The following is a 20,120-nucleotide window of genomic DNA, read 5'->3' as shown; positions in this document are numbered from 1 at the left end:
TGATATTCTGGGTTATATGGCTTTGAAGAAGGGCCCAGGGGCTCTAAAAATATCACAGATGGGTATTATTATGATGATTATTTCTCACTCTCTCTTTGGAGGGAGAAGGACAACAGACAGCAGAGGAGTGAAGCAATTGCCTACTTATTTGCAAATAATAATATTAAAGAATTTTATTTAAATACACAAAAATATGTCTGCTTTCAGATGATGTCCATGGATATTGAGATAAATAAATGAGACAAATGTACTTGTTCAATACATGTTTCTCTCAGATAACTATACACAGGATTGGAGTCTTATAGATTTTACTAAATAAATGTTCCAAATTCTTTCCTGTTTCTGTGGCACCTGAAAACGATACTAAATACTAAAATACAATTGATGCATCTATTATGGTTCAGCTAGAATGCAGTGGTGGTGATACTGAATAATTATGCTTGTAACAGAACATGTAGAGTGAAACTATAGTGAGGTTGTAGTGGTTAGCTAGGACAGTGGATAAGAGGATCCATGCCCAGTGAGCATATACTAAACCTGAAAGGCCAGAACAGAAGAACAACTCAACACATTGAACACAAACCACACAACATTGTACAACATTCCAAGAAATGAAAAAAGGGAGAAAAACTAAAAACATAGTTTATTTCACAATGCCTTCTTTAAAAAAACAAACAAACAAAAATACATCACATGCAGAAGTCAGGATTCAAACATCCCCGGCTAAGGATACCTTGCCTATAAGTATACTCCAAATATCTGCACTGATGAGAAAGAGGAATAATTAATATACTGAGGGCCCTTCCACGCAGCCATATGACAGAATATCAAGGTGGAAAATCCCACAATATTTGCTTTGAACTGGGGGCTCTTCCACACAGCTGAATAAAACCCACATTATCTTCTTTGAACTGAGATATATATATTAGGCGATCCCTCACTGTCCGAGTAGGATAGTCTTCCAAGATCGGTGTACTGGTGGTGGGTCCATAGGTGACTGTGGAGCCCTATTCTTGACCTGCATGTTCTCCCACAGTGAGGGCATTGGTTTCCAGGTGGAAGGCGGTCTCAGTCGGGGTTGGCTTGACGCGCCTTCCTTTTGGCATGTTTCTCCTTTTCACCCTCCATTCATGCCTCTTCAAATTGTACAGCACTGCTGGTCACAGCTGACCTCCAGCTGGAGCGCTCAAGGGCCAGGGCTTCCCAGTTTTCAGTGTCTATTCCAGAGTTCTTAAGGTTGGCTTTGAGGCCTTTTTTAAATCTCTTTCAATTCCGTTTTCTGTTCTTGAGTTCGGAGTAGAGTAACTGCTTTGGGAGACGGTGTTCGGGCGTCTGGACAACATGACCGGTCCAGCGGAGTTGATGGCGGAGGACCATCGCTTCAATGCTGGTGGTCTTTGCTTCTTCCAGCATGCTGATATTTGTCCGCTTGTCTATACAACAGATTTGCAGGATTTTCCAGAGGCAGCATTGATGGAATCGTTCCAGGAGTTGCATGTGATGTCTCTAGATAGTCCACATTTCACAGGTGTATACCAGGGTTGGGAGGTCAATAGCTTTATAAACAAGCACTGTATAAACAAGTACTTGTATACCGCTCTTCTCAGCCATCAGGCGACTCAAAGCGGTTATTAATCGCCCTCCATCCGGGATGCTCTAGGTGATTTATAAGCTAAATTAGGAGCCCCCGGTGGCGCAGAGGGTTAAACCCCCGAAAGGTCGCAGGTTCGAATCCGAGGTGAAGCAGATGAGCTCCCTCTATCAGCTCCAGCTCCTCATGTGGGGACATGAGAGAAGCCTCATGTGTAAAAACATCAAAACATCTGGGCATCCCCTGGACAACGTCCTTGCAGACAGCCAATTCTCTCACACCAGAAGCGACTTGCAGTTTCTCAGGTCGCTCCTGACACGACAAAAAAAAACAAAAAAACAAGCTAAATTGTAAAAGCTCAGGCAGTGTTGTATTTTGGTGCCAATATTGACTGGGATATATAGCAGTGTGGACTCAGATAACCCAGGGCCTTTCCACGCAGCCCTATATCCCAGAATATCAAGGCAGAAAACCCCACTATGTCTGCTTTGAACTGGGTTATCTGCCATATATCCCAGTTCAAAGCAGATAAAGTGGGGTTTTATTCAGCTGTGTGGAAGGGGCCTGAGAATAATTCCCCTGATCGGCCATGCTTGGCGGCCAGGTCTGTTGGTGGTTGCCATGGCTACGAAAAGCCCAGGCAGCTTGAGCGCGCGCTGCTGTGCTGTCTGCAGCAGTGCTGAAAGCGCAGCAGGACCAGCCATTTTTGCAAAGAGGGGAAGCGAGAGAGAGAGAGAGAGAGCCTTTAACCGTGGAGTAAACAAAGGCACGCGCACATATTAATAAGGCTTGTGTCTGGGGGTAGGAGGGGGGAAAGTAGAGGTAATTCGTTTTTGTGCGGGAAAGTGAGGCAAGGAAAGTAGTCCCGCCTGTCTGTACGAGCCGGCGCAGGGAAGGTGGAACGCAGCCTGACAGGCGCGAGACACCTCCTCTCCGGCTTTTGTGTGAGTGGGAGTGTGTGGCGGTGCGCGCGCCGGTTTGCTCGCTCGCGCCTCGGCAAAAGAGCAGGCAGGTTGCCCTCGCCTCCGAGACAGAAAGGGAGAGAGAGAGAAGGAGGGAGGGAGGGAGGAGTGGCCACTGCCAGCCAGGCTCTGAAGCCTCCTCTTGCTACTGCTGCTGCTGAAGCGAAAGCACTGAAGAAGGCTTTCTATTAGCGCGAGGGAGAGTGGAGAGCGCGCGCGCCAGCAGGTGCGGACTCTCCCACTCAGGCGGGCTTCTGGAGTGCCATTAAGGAAAGAAGAAAGGACGAGGCGCGCGCTCGCTCGCTTGCTTGCTTCCTTCCTCGCGCGCGCGCCCTCTCTCTCTCCCCCAGGATTGGGTGCTGCTCTCCCTCTTGAGCATCTGGCTGAGGATTTAGTCGGAGGCAGAGGCGGCTGTGGGAGAGAGGTAAGCTTTTGTTTGCCCGCCTCTCCCTATGTGTGTCTCTCTAGCTCCCTGTCTCTCTGTCTTTCTTTCTTTCTCTCTATCTCCTTCCACTTTGTCTCTCTTCCAGACCGGTGCCTCTATGGGCACCTGCATATACAGTACATCTCTTCCAAGATATCTATCTATCTATCTATCTATCTATCTATATTGTTGGACACAGACATTCCTTGCAGGGTACCACACTTGCTGGGCAGCTATCCCACCTTCTGCACATATAGATCATTTCCTGGGTATACACCTTCCCTGATGACATATACATCACTCACAGGGCATATACATTACTCTTGTAAGTCATATGTATCATTTGCAAGATATAAATATATCTCTTGCTGGACACAGACATTCCTTGTAGGATGTATACCACACTTGCTGGACAGATATCCCACTTTCTGGACATATAGATCACTTCCCTGGTGACATATATATCAATCACAGGATATATACATTGCTCGCTGGACATCTATATCACTTCTTGGATATACACATTCCCTGATGATGTCACCACTCACAGGACATATATATTACTTTCTGGTCATCTATATCAGTTGCCGGATATATATATATTCCTCGATGACATATACATCACTCACAGGACTTTCTGGACACCTATATCATTTCCTGGATATACACATTTCTTTGACGGAATATACACCACTCACAGAACATATACATTACTCGCTGGACATCTGTATCACTTCCTGGGTATGCACATTCCTTGATGACATATACATCACTTACAGGAGATATACATTACTTTCTGGACATATATATCACTTTCTGGATATTCACATTCCTTGATGACATATATATCACTCATGGGACTTTCTGGACACCTATATCACTTCCTGGATATATACATTCCTTGATTACATATGCATCACATATAGGACATATACATTATTCGCTGGACATCTGTATCACTTCCTAGATATAAACATTCCAGATGACATGCATCACTCACAGGACATATATTTGATGGACATCAATATCACTTCCTGAACTTGATGACATATACATCACTCACAGAACATATACATTACTTTCTGGACATATATATGTCACTTACTGCACATACATATTCCTGGATGGCATATACATCACTCACAGGACATATGCATTACTCGCTTGACATAGACATAGGTACCGCTTGCTGGACGTAGATCTCACTTGCTGGATATATACATTCCTCACAGGACATATACATTACTTCCTGGACATATTCATCACTTGCTGGAGATATAAATCACTTGCAGGACACAATACATCACCTCCCCCCCCCCCCCCCAAGTTCTTTCTATCAGTTCAATTGCAAGGGTGACTATTTCTCCTCTCTCCAAGAAAGCATTCTTTCAGAACATATTGGAAACATCTAGCATTCACTTCTGGGATCTCCCTCATCTTTTGCTTGTACTTATCCCTATAGTTTTCTGAGTGGCATCTTGTTGTTGTTGTTGTTGTTGTTGTTGTTGTTTTGTAAACCACATTTTGAACATTGGTATTCTAGGATGTATTTTTCCTCCTTTTCTCTCCAAAGCTTAAATCTCTGAGTCTCTCCTGTCAGTGTTGACATTACACTGGGCGCTAATGTGGTTGTAACGCGATTAAAAGCACACCACCTCCCTCTTGCACTCCTGCTCCTGCCTCGTATTTGCATTGTCTCATATGTAGGTCATAAGGGAAAAAGCGATGTCCGCACTGGTTTTATGGCAGGGCTGGATGACTTTCCCCAGCCGGCACCCATCACAGGTGGAAGAAGCTGCTTCCTCACACCTCCTCCTGCCCAAAGGTGCTCCCACATTGCACACTCAGCTACCACAACAGCACAATGTGCCTGTTGTGTGTATGTTTAGGTCTCAGCTTTGAGATGACATGAAAGAAAGGAAGACAGCTTCCCACATGGACCAAGAATGCAGCTAGGCAGACCAGAATTAGCGAGTGGATTCCTTTGAAACACTATCAAGAGCCATGGGGACAAAGGAAATTAAAGAGACACACACCAAACATCTATAGACAGGCAAAACAGTAGGATCTTGCAATGGGAAAAATCTGCTAGGTTCCTTGTTGCTGCCAGCATTGTTCCTTGAAAGACGTCACAAACATGGTCAATAATATGACTGTTGACAAAGCAGAGATATGCATTTAAAAATGTATACAAATGGACCTCAGATTACTAGTAGTGCTTTATGGTCGCTCCCTCTGTCTTGTTCCTAATGTCATGATTTGCAGCTGCTTAGAATACTGTTGGAATGCTGGGTGTGCTTTCAGTTTATTGGAAGTCTCTTTGGCTTTCAAAGAACAACAGGATAATTTTAATACTGAAATAAAAGAATGACTTCTAGATTAAACATTACATGCTCCTGTGCCTGTCAGTACGTCAATTAGTAACAAAGGTGGCATTATGCACCGGTGAAGCAAGCAATGAGAGTGTCAAAGTCCAAGATGTTTTCGAATCTCTTTGCAATACCGTATGAGCATATGTCTCTGTGCATACATGCATGTATATATATATGTTTGTGTGTAAATGTATGTATGTATGTATGTATGTGTTATCTTTCTATTAAAGGGGATTGGTGCATACTGTAGACATCATAGATAGAATTCAGATTCAGTTCTAGGATCTTTTGTTTTCCCAGTCTCTTCTGAGGCACCTTCTTTGTTTTTGTGTTGTCTTTTATAGTTTCTTCCCCCATGCACTTGATTTGGCTTGTTTAATGTTTCCTGTCTTCTTCCCCATATGTTTCAAGGTGTCCAGGAAGAGTGGGACTTGACCTTGCCCCTCTTGGTTTCATTGTATCATTCTTTCGAGTATCACGTAGATTCTATCAATTATTTAACCTGTGGTTAGGCATACGTTTCTGTGCCAGGTCTGCTGGCAATGCCAAGTGTGCTTCAGACATTACAGAATTCCAAAGACAGTTTCACAGAAGGATTAATGGGGAACATAATGTGTGAAGTTTGCTGTTGTGCAAACATGCTGGGTAGTGAGTTCTACATTTTAATCTCTACACAGAAGTGCCTTTGTTGCTGGGAAATTTGTCACGCTTGGGTAAGGGTCAACCAAGAGATGACAAAAATAACAATATTTAAAGGGATCTATGCTGGTTAGGAATACGAAGGGCCCTTCCACATAGCCATATAACCCAGAATATCAAGGCAGAAAATCTACAATATCTGCTTTGAACAGGGTTATCTCAGTCCACACTGCCATATATTCCAGTTCAAAGCAGATATTGTGGGATTTTCTGCCTTGATATTCTGGGTTATATGGCTTTGTGGAAGGGCCCTGAATTAGTGGTATTTCAGATTCTCTTGAATTCCATTTCCCATTATCTCTGATCTTTGACTCCCTGGGGCTGATGGGAGGTATAGTCCAATCACAAAGGACTGCTGCATGCCTCTACTCCTTTCTTCTGAGCAGTGTTGTCCATAGATACAAAACATTGGGGTATTAAGAGCTGCTCTGTGGACTGGATGTACATTTCTGATGGACAGTATTATACCAGATCCCATTACGTCCACTGCACTCCTTATTGAAAAATTGCTTCCTGGCCACCACTTGTTTATTTCCTCTATGTATGGTAGAACACTTGGAGGAGAGGAAGTTAGGGTCTTATCTCATATAAGACTTCAGGCACACATAAAAGCCTTGAGATCATAATGCCATTTGCAGTCTTGGAAGCACTAAAGAAAGATCCTGTACTGCTCTTGATTTGGAAGAGCCTTCAAAACCTGGAAACAAAGGGTCCCAAGTGGCTTCTAGCCTATTCAGGCATTTCTCACAAGCAATTAACAATCACAGCCCTTGCCCCCATCCATCCTTTAGGCTCAGGATATTTGGAGAAGTTGTCTGGCTTCATTGGTGTAGGTCCCAACCATCCACTCCTGAATCCACCTTGTGATATGAAACTCAATGTGATCAAATCTGCATGTGACACTGAGCCCTTCACCAGTCTCACTAAATCCTCTGAACCTGCCACAGAACTTGGGAAAGGTCATATGAGAGTCACCAGCGGAAGTGGGGTGGGTAGGCTTACCCCTGAATACATTGGAGAAATTGTGCCTAAATTTGTGTATGGCTGTTGATCCCAGTGCCAAGAAATGTATGACTCTGTTACTATTCTGCATTGCTAAAAGTCTCGAGAGTGAGGCAATAAAAATTTGTTCAAGTAGTGTCTGTGAGGTGGTATTTGGGCTGACCTATAAACAGTATACAGTACAACCCCTGTATCCACGGAGAATAGGTTCCTAGACCGCCCATGGATACTTGAAACCATGGGCAATAGTAAACCCCATCTCTTGACTAGGTCTGGAATCGTACCATAAAATTGTACAGGAGGACCTAGAAAAGCCCATAAACACTTTATTGGTGGTATATATTTTGTGGAGTATGGATGAGTAAAACCGTGCATATCAAATCCATAGATAAAGGGTCAAACTAGATTCCATTTTCCCTCTTTTGCCTCATTTACTTCAGGTTATATTTTTGACCTTATGTATTTCAGTCATGTGCCAACTGTGTTTGCCATATAACGAAAGGCTTGAAAGGGAGCCTATGATTTGCACATAAAAGAGTAATCAATTGAGGAAAACTACACCGTTTCCGCTCCATTGTCTTGCTTCATGGTATATTGTTACGTCTAGTGATTTTTCCTCCCTCAGCTTCGTTCCATGGTTGGAATTGGGGTTGGAAGAAAACTGAATGAGTGACAGATTGTGGTAAAGTTGGGTTGGATCTACACTGCCAAATAATGCAGTTTGAACTGCATTGAATGCATTATTTGGGTCTACACTGGTTATATAATGAAGTTCAGTCTGCATTATTTGGCAGTGTAGATGCACCCCAATCAATCAAACTCATTAAAAGCTGGCTATAAATTAGATATGGGATCATGTGGCTCAACTGTACTTATGCCTGCCTTTCCTCTCGGTAACTAAAAGTAATGAGCATAGTTCGCTTATTCCCCATCGTCCCAGTGCAAGGAATTATTCCTCTGAATGCTCAGCACTGAGGTGCTCCTGGTTTAGTGAATCTACCTGAAAACTCTAAGCTACAAATACCCAGTAGGAAATAGTTTCTCTATTAAGGACGGATGACTCTGCCAAGTTTTGCCTTCTTCTACATTATTATTTCTTTTTCTACTATCAGACTCGTTCCAGTGAGTTGATTCTTTCTAAACTTTGGCAAGTTCTTTTAAACAATCCTGGACCAAATGAAATTTCACCTTTCCTTATTCCCTGTATTTATTCATAATCATTTATGTCCTTAAGCATATTCCAGTTCAGATATCAGTGAGACAATGCAGGTGACATAATAACACGTGGTTGTTTGCAAGCTTTAGTAAATTATCTGCATTATCTTTTAGACAACATTACCTGTTTGGCCAGCTCTTGACATGGGTGGGGATGAAATGGCATCTTATCATGATCATGTACAGTTTTTGTATATCTGTAAGTTACAAAATAGGGCAGAATCTTTTTTTTATTGATGACTATCTATCTTAAAGTCTATTTTGTTCGTCAGTACACAGCAATGTTCAGCTAGAGTGCCAGTAACTAGTAATAGCCAATGCTGAGACTTGCTTTTAGTTCCCATAATGTATAACAATTTAAAACTGATGAGAGCTTACATGATTAGAGGCCTTGGTAATTTTGTATCTCTCATCAATATATCTAGCATATCCTGCTGTAATTGTTTTAAAACTATTCTCCATAGAGCACAGATGTTTCTTGTGACTGCATGAAGTAGTCTTTTTTTTTGTTCTCATAAGGTTCTTTGCCATTTTCTTCTTATTTCATAGTTCAACAAACATTAATTTGGTCCCTTTGGGAGGTTTGCCCTCTCTTACCATAAATTATTTGAGAAGAAGCAGTTGTTTGGGAGATACTTGTTTATAAAAGGTCACTAGGAGTCAGTCTTTGCCATTTATCTTTTATGTGTGGGGATGACTACTGTCATGTTTTGTAAAGTAGCGCTCTGTCTCTAGGTGCTGCTGTCTTTGTCTCTCTTGTCTGTTCGGATTAACCTGCTGTCTCTAACAAAAATGAGGGAGGAGTCAATCATGTAATAACATTGGTGGGTTCCCATTCAGGAAGAGTACACCGTTACATCTAAATCCAGCTGAAAACCACCATGTGAGAACTCTGCACCCTTAATTTCTCATTGGCTTTCAAAATGACATTCCAATATTGACATCCATGAGGAGAGAGGTTCATGCTATGTGTAATTAATATACATTTTTTGTCTAAATTGACCATACACTCTCAACTGAGTACTATAGGCCCAGACTTTGTTGTGACTGAACATAGGCATGGTTGTAATGGCTAGGTGTGAAAAGACCGACTTGGAGGAATAATGGCCTTGGTAGACATATTCAAACCTTTCTAATAGGCCAGTCAGCCTTCGTTAAAGAGACCTATCATATAGGTCATGTGACATCCATTTGCCTTTGTACAGGTGAAAATATGTTACTGAAATCCAGTCAACAACACTTGGAAATATGTATTTAATAGCACTCACGGCAATCTCTGCAAAAAGTTAATATTTAGACTGTGTCTTGGAAATATGCCCATAGTTTACTCAAGAGAATGTTCTAGGGATTTTTTTTTAATCATCAAAGTTCTCCTAAAACCATATATCTTATGTATTGCTAAGGAGCCTTACACTGGAGCAACTGAATTGTTCAAGTCAAAAGGGAGAGATAAACAAGCTGGAGGTATGAGGAGAGGGTTTGTAGAAATACAGACAAAATGTAAGGAATCAATAAAGGACAGAACATGTTCAGCAAACATGTAATGCGGATTATTGGGACAACACAACATGATAAACTAGAAGCATTGAATGCAGTGTCCCAAACCAAAATACAGTAGCATTTTGATATTGTTGTTATTTATACCCCAAATTCTTCTCTTTAATGAGACTAAAAGTAACTCACAAAACTAAAAACAGCACAAATTATCTTTTAAAACCTACAACCTATAAGCATTAAAATAGAATTAAACATAGAATAGTTGAAAATAGTAGTTAAAATCACCTATAACCATTAAGAACACATTAAACATTTTGTTGCAGATCCCATTTGTACCTAGAGGTGATAGACCAGTCTTTTATGTTTTGCATTAGTTTTGCATGTGTTCATTCATTCCATCTTGTTTCCACTTTAACTTGTAAGTTCTTATTAAAACCTGCATGGAAATTTGGATTTAAATAAGAAATTTTAACTGCCTGTTATTGCCAATGTGAGGATTCCTGAACATGTTTAATACTGCACTTCTGTACATATCTTTGTTCACATGTTTATGCTTTGGGGCTAAAAGTGGGAGCTCACTCCATCCATGGATTCAAACTGTCAACCTTCCAATCAGCAAGTTCTACAGCTTAGCGGTTTAACTCGCTGAGCCACCTACTTGTAGATATTGTTAATAAAGGACCTGAAATATCTACAAATAGTGCATGTGACTTCAAGTTATCTGTTGATTTAAGGTCATACATTTTATAGGGTTTTGTAGGCAAGGAATATTCAGAGGTGGTTTTGCCAGTTCTTTCCTCTGAAATATAGTTTACAGCACTTAGCATTTGGTTGGTAATCTCCCATCCAAGTAGTAACCAGAGCAGGCACTGCTCAGCTTCCAAGATCAGTCAGGATCTACTCCCGGAATAACAGGGAAGTTTGAATCATAAAATAGGTCCTGTGTATTAGAAATATACTGTGATTCAAGAAGGAAAAAATAATGGTATGTGTGCTGGCACAGCTGAGCCAGAAGCTAAATTTTCTTTTTCTATGCATGGTTAGTTTGCACATGTTTCTGTTAGCCAGGCATTTTGCAGTTAAGCAGCTTCCCCCAGGCTGCAGTCATAGGCTAGCAGCCTGCCTGTCATCATTGGGGCTTTTGGAACCATCCTTTTCCCAGGTTCAGGAGGGAAAAGGGGGACAGTTTGTTCAGTATTAAAGTCTGAAGCCCAACTACAGGGCGTGTGAGTTTTTCCGTCCTGTAGAAAAGCTTCATTTCTTACAAGCTTGGCTGGAGAAGACAATTCTCACAGCTTTACTAAGAAATACAGCACAGCCCTTGATGGGGTTAAAGAAACAGATCCACAGCATTTGTGGGGGGAAATCCAAAGGACTCCAGCTGGAAAATCTTCAGAGTTTTAGCTGGTAAGGTCTACTCGGGTACCCATAAAACATATTGGAACCAGGAGTAGGGCCCCATGCCAGCTAAGTCTAAAAGACAGATTGTCCAGCAAGGGGTCAAAAGGATTTCCCTCATAGAAGAAAGAAACAGTTCATGAAGCTAGTTGCCTGTCCATTGTGGACAATTTAAGAACTATTTGGTTGATTTGTTGAAGATCTAAGAAGTATTTGACTGATTTGTTGCACCAATAAAGAACTTTGTTAAACTTTCCAAGCCTCTAAAGACTTTGTATAGGGAAATTCATAGGGCCTCTCTGCCGAGGCATCCCGGCATCCCACTGGGCACATAAAGATCAGGTCCTGTTAATAGACATAGGCCCAGCGTGTGACAGCACAGAATAGGCCCAGTGTGTGACAGCACAGTATGGACACTATAAAGACACAAAATGAAAAGTAAGCCGTTTTGACCAAATGATCTACAGAAGAAACAAGTAATACATGCATGCACTCAGAAATAAGCTCATCATCTTCAGTGCATTTATCTAATAATGTCTTTTGTGTTACACAATTCCAAATTTGAAATACATATTTGCATTCTGCCCTGTATCACAGGATCTCCTGGTAGTACAAAGATAAAATCAATTCAAAACAACTTAGAACAAGTAGGTATAATTTGGACAGTCAATACAAATGAAACACTTTAACCCTTAAAATTGTTTAAAACTGATGCAAAAGACTGAGAAAAAGTATGTTTCAATCTGGGATCAGAAAGAAGCCAGTATTGTTGCTAACTTAGTTTCAATAAAGAAGGTATGTCAGACTCTCTGCATATCCTAAACACACTGTATTGCTCTTACAGATTTAGGGCTACATCTTAGGAAGTGTGTTCACAATAGTTTGGTAACCTCAACAACTCTGAAGCATGGATCATGAAAAAGATAAATGTTTCCTATTTGCAGTTTGTCACATAGTAATCATTCTAGCTTGTTGTTTCCTTTATCTATTAAGATTGTAAAATATTTTGTTTGTTTTGCAACACCAACCTAAATCTGTTTCTCATGTGGATTTATAATCAACCTTTTTAAAAAAATAAGCTTCAGTGTGGTTATAAAACTTGCAGTATGTATGTTCTCAGCATTGATTTATTATACAAAAAGCAGAATACTCATTCACACAAACTCCATAGAACCAAGTTTAAAGATGTCATTTAATTAAGGATGTTTTGGCACTGTTCCAATCCAAATACCTCACCAGATTTTCTGGTTCTTAATTGCTGGATTGTCTGTACTGCTCTGCAAACATGCGTTGGGATTTTGTCATCCTTTTGTTTTTGTTTCCTGGACATTGCTCAGTCTCTGTGCACAGTTTGCCATATTTTTCTGTTCTTTTTTCTTGTAGGCAAGCAGTATGCACAAGGGATTGTGTGCACTGACCTACTGTTGTTGTTCTTGTTGTCGTATCCGTGTACTTTTCCAGTCTGTATAAACCATATAAAGGAATAAGGGATGCAAACAGAAACTTGCAACTGTGTGTTTGCTCCTTCTGAAATTAATTTCTAGAAATGCTCCGGGTTAAACTGAAAGACTGGCAGAAATGAATGCCAATTCATGGAAGGACAATAAAATAAAATATAAGACAATGTATAGGAAGGTAACAGAACAAACGATACACTTTCCTTCTACATTACTGATGAACTGAAGTATTTCTAATCTGCAAGAGATTTTTTGTGTGTGCAACAGAATGATTGTAAGAGGTCTAGTACCGTCTGCTTACTAGTAAGAATAGAGAGATGTGGCAAATGCTCTGAAGTCTGCAATCAAATTCCAGCCCTTATAGGGCCCTTCCAGACAGGGTTCAAAATGTGGGCCCTGTCAAACTTTTACCTGAGGCGTCCAAATGATACCTCGGGTACAAGAAGATTAATTCAGGACAAAGAAGAAAAATCCTGCTTTGTTCCAACTTAAATAGATACTCTATTAGACCCTGGCCTTCCTGAAAGGCCCGGGTCTAATGGAGTATGGGCCCTGTGGGTACAGCCTATAGGGCTGTTTCCCCACACCCCAATTCACTTCTTTGCACCCAATGAGTGCAGAGAAGCAAAGAGGGTTCCCACCCCCTCCCCAAGCTCCCCTCTTCCAAAAAAGCCCTTAAAATAAGAAGAAACTTACAGGGTGCCATGATTTCTCTCCACAGGCCTCCTGGTGCATAGAAATGATGTGCCAGGAGCAGGCCCGTAGCCAGGATTTCGATTCGTGGGAGGGGGGGGGGCTGAGTTTTTTTCAGGGGGGGTTTCAGGGAGGCTGAGTTTTGGGGGGGGGCTGAGTCTGAGTGAAAGAGGGTCTACCCTAGCAAACCTTTTGCATCATTACCCCAATACCCCCATGCATATGGGATATATTGAGTATGGTGATCAGATCAGGATATGAATAAACATAACAGTTTAAACAATGCACCAGTAAGGCCTTTTCGCGAACCACCATGAGAATTTCGGGGGGGGGGGCTGAAGCCCCTCAAGCCCCCCCCCCCTGGCCACATGCCTGGCCAGGAGGCAGGGGGACACCAAACCGCTCCTGCCCCCACCCAATCACCTGCCAAGAGTCCTCATGGCACCCAGTAAGTTTCTTCTTACTCTAAGGGCTTGTAGGGGGGGTCCGCACTGGCATGAGGAAATCAATTGGGAAAACCCAGTTGTTTTGGGTAGGGCATGGGGACTTAAACCCGCTTCAGAGTGGTTTTCTTTAACTCTCTCCAAAGTAGGTGTAAGCCCTGTTTGCAAGTGCCCCTAGTGCTAGCAAGTAAGAGTTTCAAGTGGGATGCCTTGCCAACATTATGGGATATGTTATACTGAGCAGGCCTGCAGATTACTGAAGCCCCCTTTATCCACTGATTGGATGACCAGTTTTACTTATCCATGATCTCAAAATATTTCCCTTTTTCTTCACTTCTCTCCACCTGATATTGTTCTCACTCTTTCCATGTAAAGCTTATAGATGTTCGAAAATGCTAATAAAATTTTATCAAAAAAAAATTTCCCTTGAAAGTGTTGGTTTACCTTTCTACATCCTCCAGTGTTATTCTATGTTGTGCTTCCAGCCCAAATATAGTAAAATTATAGTTTGCTATTATCTATGATTTGAGGTATCTACAGAGGACTTGGACTGTATCCCCATGGACACAGGAGTTGTACCATATTTTATTATATCTCATAGTATATTTTTTTTAAAGTAAAATCTTCATAATGACCCCCATATATTCCATGCATCATCATTTTGTGGCTCAGTGAACCACCATTCAGTTGAAAAAAATGGTCTTTTAAAAATAAAATCTAGGGAGCACACCCAAGTTCTTTTTTGCTTTCCTATGTGTATGCTTCATTTGTGGATCCCTTGGAGATATTTCATTATAGATATTTAGGTTTCCCAGGGTGAAGACTGGCAACAGCAGAAGTGTGAACTAAGGCCAGTGTTGGCTTCCTCGTCAAACATAATATTCACCAAAATAAAATGTTGATAATTGTTGAGTAGGCAGTTCATTTGTTTTAGTCTGCAGTCCTACATGTACTCTATTGAGTTCAGCTTGACTTGCTTCTATGGTGCTGTGCTGTAAATGGTAAACTTCTACTTCCTGCTAACTCGAATTTTTACAAATCCAATGTGATGGAGTGTTTTGAGCACTTTGGAGAATGGGGTTAAAACCTTCACTCTGTCATAGAAACCCACTGGGTGATTGTAGGTAAGTCACACTATTTCAGCCTCATAGGAAGACAATGGCAAATATCTAAACAAATTTTGACAAGAAAACTCCGATATAGTTCACCTTAGGATTCACATAGGTCAGAATCAATGTGAAGGCCACATGTTGTGTGGCTTCAAGTTGTTTCTGTTATGTGGCAACCCTAAGGCAGACCTATCATGGGGTTTTCTTGGTAAGGTTTGCCTTCTGATGCTGAGAAAGTATGACTTGTCCAAGATCATCCAATGGGTTTTGATAGCTGAGCAGGGATCTGAACTCTGTTTCTTCAGAGTCCTGATCCAGCATCAAATCACTACACCTTATTGCAAAAGAGTGTTTCAGCCACTCTGCTCCATGATAGTGAATCTCATGCATTCTTCTTCTCCTCCCCAAAATACATGGCCTCAAATAAAGTTTAGTCAATAATGTTTTGTGAGAGGAGAAAGTAAGCTATATTTTTTCAGTTATTTATATCTACTTATGATGCTACACCTTGAGAATATCTGACAAAAATGAAGGCTTTTCTTTTCATATGTGTATGCTTATGTTTAAATTTATGGATGTGCTTTTAAAAATGTTTCTCAGCATTGTTTCCATTTGCTTATTTTAAAAATAAGTTGGCACAATTTTCCAGAGAACACTAATTTAGATATAAATTTAATATTCTGTAGTCAAATCCTACAGCTCTACAATTTTTAAAAGCTCTGCACATAACCTTTCTACTAAACTGTGGACACAGGTTGTGATCTAATTCGATGTTATTGTAGTATTGTTTCTAATGTAGCAGATTAAAACAAAAGGGTTACTTTTACATGAGACCTTCATTGCCAAGTAGAAGTTGTCCCTATTGCCCCAGTGAAACCTGTGCTGTCAAGCTTTCTTAAATTACAGCTGGTTAAAATGCATTTTGTGCTGTGTCCTTCATGTTTCCAGAGCCCCTGGTAAAGAATTCTTAAGGCAGACATGCTTGAATGAAAGGGGAAAGTGAAGAAGAGAGTACTGAATAAACAGAATCAATACCAGCAGTGCTCACGCTGGGGAGGGGGAAGGGAGTCAAACCCCCGGAGGCATGTAAAAGCAATCTATGTCAGAAGATCTGTTAATTTATAGGACGAATGTGCCTGGGCCTGATGTGAGGAAACAACAGCTATTGCTGAAGGTCAGGAAATATGATGTAGTTTCGAACGGGACCAGTTCTAAATTTCTGAGTAAATATTTCAAGGCTGCATTCTAAGCTTTAAAAAAATGCACCGAAGGTGGCCATTTCCCAATTCTTAAAGAATGACAGGATGGTGTGAAACTGTTTTTGGCATCTTGAATGATCTGTCTTTCAGAAGTATGGTATGGTGTGGACATCACAGTAGGGAGAGGTATGCATTTGGGAAGAGGTTCAAAGACATAAACACGAATGCCCCTGAATTTAATTTACATGTTGTTGCAACATAAATACTGTCAAGCTCAGTATAAACATAGGGTGGATAGATATACCTTCTGAGATAGAAAAATCATTCCCAGTACGATCACACATCATGAAGCTTGTGAGCTGAACTGCACCATAAATATTTAGTAGTGTACTTTGTCCCCTTTTCGGCTTACAAGTCACAGCAAGGAATATGACTATGACTATTAAGGTATGGGAGGTATGCGTTTCCATTTGTCCATTTTCCTAAATTGGATCACCTTCTGAAATAGGGCCAAACAAAGCGGAAAGACATTTCAGTTGACTTTAATGGAAGACTCTGTTAATTTGTTTACCTCCTTACTGGGAGATCAATGTAGGAAAAGAAGTTGTTGGAGATGAGCAGGTGTGACTGCCTCCTATGTAGGAATAGGGGTCTAAATCCAGACTATGTAAGTAAAAATGACAGAGATTTAGCTTCACATTAAATGTGGTGTGTAGTTTTACCATAATTATCTTTTATAGGAATTATGCTCAGTGACTAAAGCTCTGATAAGATGCACTGCTGTAGTCAGAAATGTTTTCTGCTCATTCTATGTCCCTTTCAACCTACATTATTTCAAAATTGTGATTTAACTTTAACTTACATGACAACACCCTGTGGAATCCTGAGATTTGCAGTTTGTTCAGGTACTAGAGCTCTCTGTCTGAGCTTTCTAAATGCAAATCCCATTATTTACACCACATGTTGCCATAACAGTCAAAGTGGAAACATAGTGTTATAACTGCTAATATGAAAGGATAGTTGAAACTATATTTAGAGCACTATGCAGCCACATTGTGAACAAAGAATATAGATACCTTCACATTATGCTTTCTCCCGTGGATATAGCTGCAAGATGTACCCAGCAGGCATGGGGAACTTAATATAACTGTTGTCATGGGCCTAGTGAATTAGACTGAGCTACTCATTGTTCATTTCATTTTGGGCTAATTGAAGTGAGATTTTGCCTTTGTTTGGTCCATGAATTTCTGCAGACTGCCAAGAATCCTATTGCCTTCTCATGGTTAGTATTGAATGCATCTTTAGGGACAAGATTGTGTAGTACACTCCTTAAACCAGTGCTTCCCAACCTTTTTTTGACCAGGATCCACTTGACTAGGGACCATTCTCCAACATTAGTACCAAAAGGGTTGTGAATCCGTTTTTGGTCAACTTCAGATTTGGTTTGGTTATGTGGGGTGCTGGTTCAAAAAACTGCATTGGATAGACCACATCAGCTCTAGTTTCTGATACAGAACATATGCCATCCAGTAGTCACCATCTGCTCGTCCACAGAAAACCATATTTAATCAGCCTTGGCACTATAAGATGGTTTTGTGAGACCATTTGTTCTCGTTGCAACGGTGTAGTAACGCTGAGGCCATGGACTATATTTTAGTTCTTTGGGACCATTGGTGGCTAATGGACTACAGGTGGGGAACTACTACCTTAAACAGACTGAAAAGTGCTGAATGGGCCAGCAAGGCGTGAAGTAGTGCCCCACATTACCCCCACTGGAAAAAAAAAGATTTTATGCTGTTATTTTTTTTCCCATATTGGTTGTAGAATTTCGTGTATGCAATCTCTGTAACTATTACTAGTAGCTAAAAGGGTCATATTTGAATGTGTGTGAAAGCATGGGGCATGATGAAAAGAAGCAAAGAAGAGTGCCACTGTCTCACCACTGAATGACAGTTGGACCATAAATATGCCATTCTTCTAACAGCCATAGTCCTGACATACTTTCAGATAACACTGCATACAGAGTTCTCCAGGAGACCTCTTTTCTTTAGGAGTCAGTTTACTGAAACAGTATCATGTAACCTGATCAGCAGTGGAGATTTTGGCCCTGTCTTTAAACAAGCACAAGAGAGGTTTTTAATTCCCTTGTTGCAGTTGCACATGCTTAAAAAACTGCACAGCATCTGATTCATAAGGGCATTTGTCAAGTGATTTATAGCCTTGGTTATTCACAATTCCCAGATTTGAGACACACGTACAGATTTCTCAGGGCTAGTAGCCCTGAGAGAAATTTCTGTTGAAATTTGCACCTGTTTGGAACGGCACATGCCAGCATGAAATATAGTCTGCTTGTGTGATGAAGCCTTACAAGTCCATGACTGTAAAATACTTCATTATCATGCCTGTGAAATAACTTGAAAATGTACATCAAAGTTACCTCCTGATTGAACTCCAATGCATTTCCAAAAAATAAATGGACCCAGTTAGAGAAATGATTGCAATATTAGGAACTAATCATCAAATTCATGTGGAAGTTAAAATACTTATAACATGAAAGTTATTAAAGTAGGATCTAGAGTTGAGTAACTGATATTGGTATTCATTACATTAGTGGTTCTTGGGAAGCCGCTAGTCAAATAACTTGCTGCCCAGCTCATACTGTATGTCAGTGTAATATTATTTTCTATGTGCAAGAAGCCCTAACTATACAGGGCCCACTTGCATAATGCAAAGTAGCCCATTATAAGTATAAGCAGCAGTAATTTCTGCACTTACAACAGCTGAAAATAATAATTAATAGTTTTGGCTAACTCCATAATTAGAATCTTCACACAATATATTTCTGTGACCTCAAGGGCGATTTAAACCTCTTGTATTTTTAAGATGTAGTATGTGAAATGAAAGGAAAGACAAAATGGGAACAAGATTAAAATTGTGAAGTCACATAATTTTTTTCGTGTCAGAAGCGACTTGAGAAACTGTAAGTCACTTCTGGTGTTAGAGACTTGGCCGTCTGCAAGGACATTGCCCAAGGGACCCCCGGATGTTTTTGTTTTACCATCCTTGTGGGGGGCTTCTCACATGTCCCCGCATTGGGAGCTGGAGCTGACAGAGGAAGCTCATCCACATAATGCCAACTATGAACTATTTGTTCACATGAATTACAGAAATTCTTTCTTTCTGGCACTATAATGTGTAAAGGATTGGGGGTATAGTTGCAAAGTTTGTATGGTAGGGCTTTTACAGAATGGAAACTTCACACATTAAAGTTTTTTTAAAAAAAAACCCTGAATATTTATATTGTTGAAAACTAGTCATGAATCTAAATAAGAGGCTTAACTCATCAGTCTGAGAAAACAAAAAAGAAATCCTGTCCATTGTTCTTGGGGCTTCGAATACTAAGGATATACTAAATGCTAAACATACAATAAAACAAATACTTTGGTAGAACAAATCAACTTTCAAGGTCTGTGCCTGAAACTGAATGTGTTTGCTGAAATATTTATAACTGTTCAGGACATCCACTTTATATTATCTTTACTCTTGCCTTCATTACATTAAATACAACTCCGGAGGGCATATAAAAGACATTTTGTGATGTCTTTGAAATTGATGCTTCACCTTTCAAAGAGCAGTGAGAATATTTTGCGTGAGAATTGAAGAAAAGATTCTGAAGACTGCTTTAATCTTCTTGCATTGATGGGCATCCCTGATGGGGTGGTCAAATGCAGACCAAGGCATACATGTGCTGCCATGCTGTTTTGGTTTCATGGACCACTCTGAGGCTATTTGCTGCTCATCCACCATCTCATCCTCTAAATATTCCATGAAAAATATTACACACATACCCCTTTCATTCATGGACATTTCTAGGAACAGCCATTTTGTATTTTTAGGTTTCCATGTCCCCAGGTTTTAAACTCCAAAGTGCCACAACTTGAACATCCATCTCATCCAGTTTGAATTTATTGTGGGGAAAGGGGGAAGCTGGACATTCATGCCTGGAACCCTAAAAAAAGGTTCGCAACACCATCAAAATTTCTCCACCCACATTTTAGA

At 40.6% G+C, this 20,120-nt stretch overlaps 1 protein-coding gene across 15 annotated transcripts in view; it reads left to right on the top strand.

The window, feature by feature from the left end:
* Positions 1–2,279: 2,279 nt before the first annotated feature.
* SORBS2 (sorbin and SH3 domain containing 2) overlaps positions 2,280–20,120 on the top strand; it is a 222,447-nt gene continuing 204,606 nt past the window's right edge. For 3 of the 15 annotated variants that reach the window (XM_067468740.1, XM_060778608.2, XM_060778606.2), the window contains exon 1: positions 2,285–2,977. The gene's annotated coding sequence lies outside the window, so the exon portion shown is untranslated. Of the gene's footprint in view, positions 2,978–20,120 lie in introns of all 15 variants that reach the window. The other 12 variants (XM_060778612.2, XM_060778622.2, XM_060778614.2 and 9 more) reach the window with 10 other exon arrangements.

Source organism: Anolis sagrei, chromosome 5, assembly GCF_037176765.1.
Source record: "Anolis sagrei isolate rAnoSag1 chromosome 5, rAnoSag1.mat, whole genome shotgun sequence".
Lineage (NCBI taxonomy): Eukaryota > Metazoa > Chordata > Lepidosauria > Squamata > Dactyloidae > Anolis > Anolis sagrei.
Note: the sequence above shows the minus strand (reverse complement) of the source record. Positions and strands in the feature narration are given on the sequence as shown.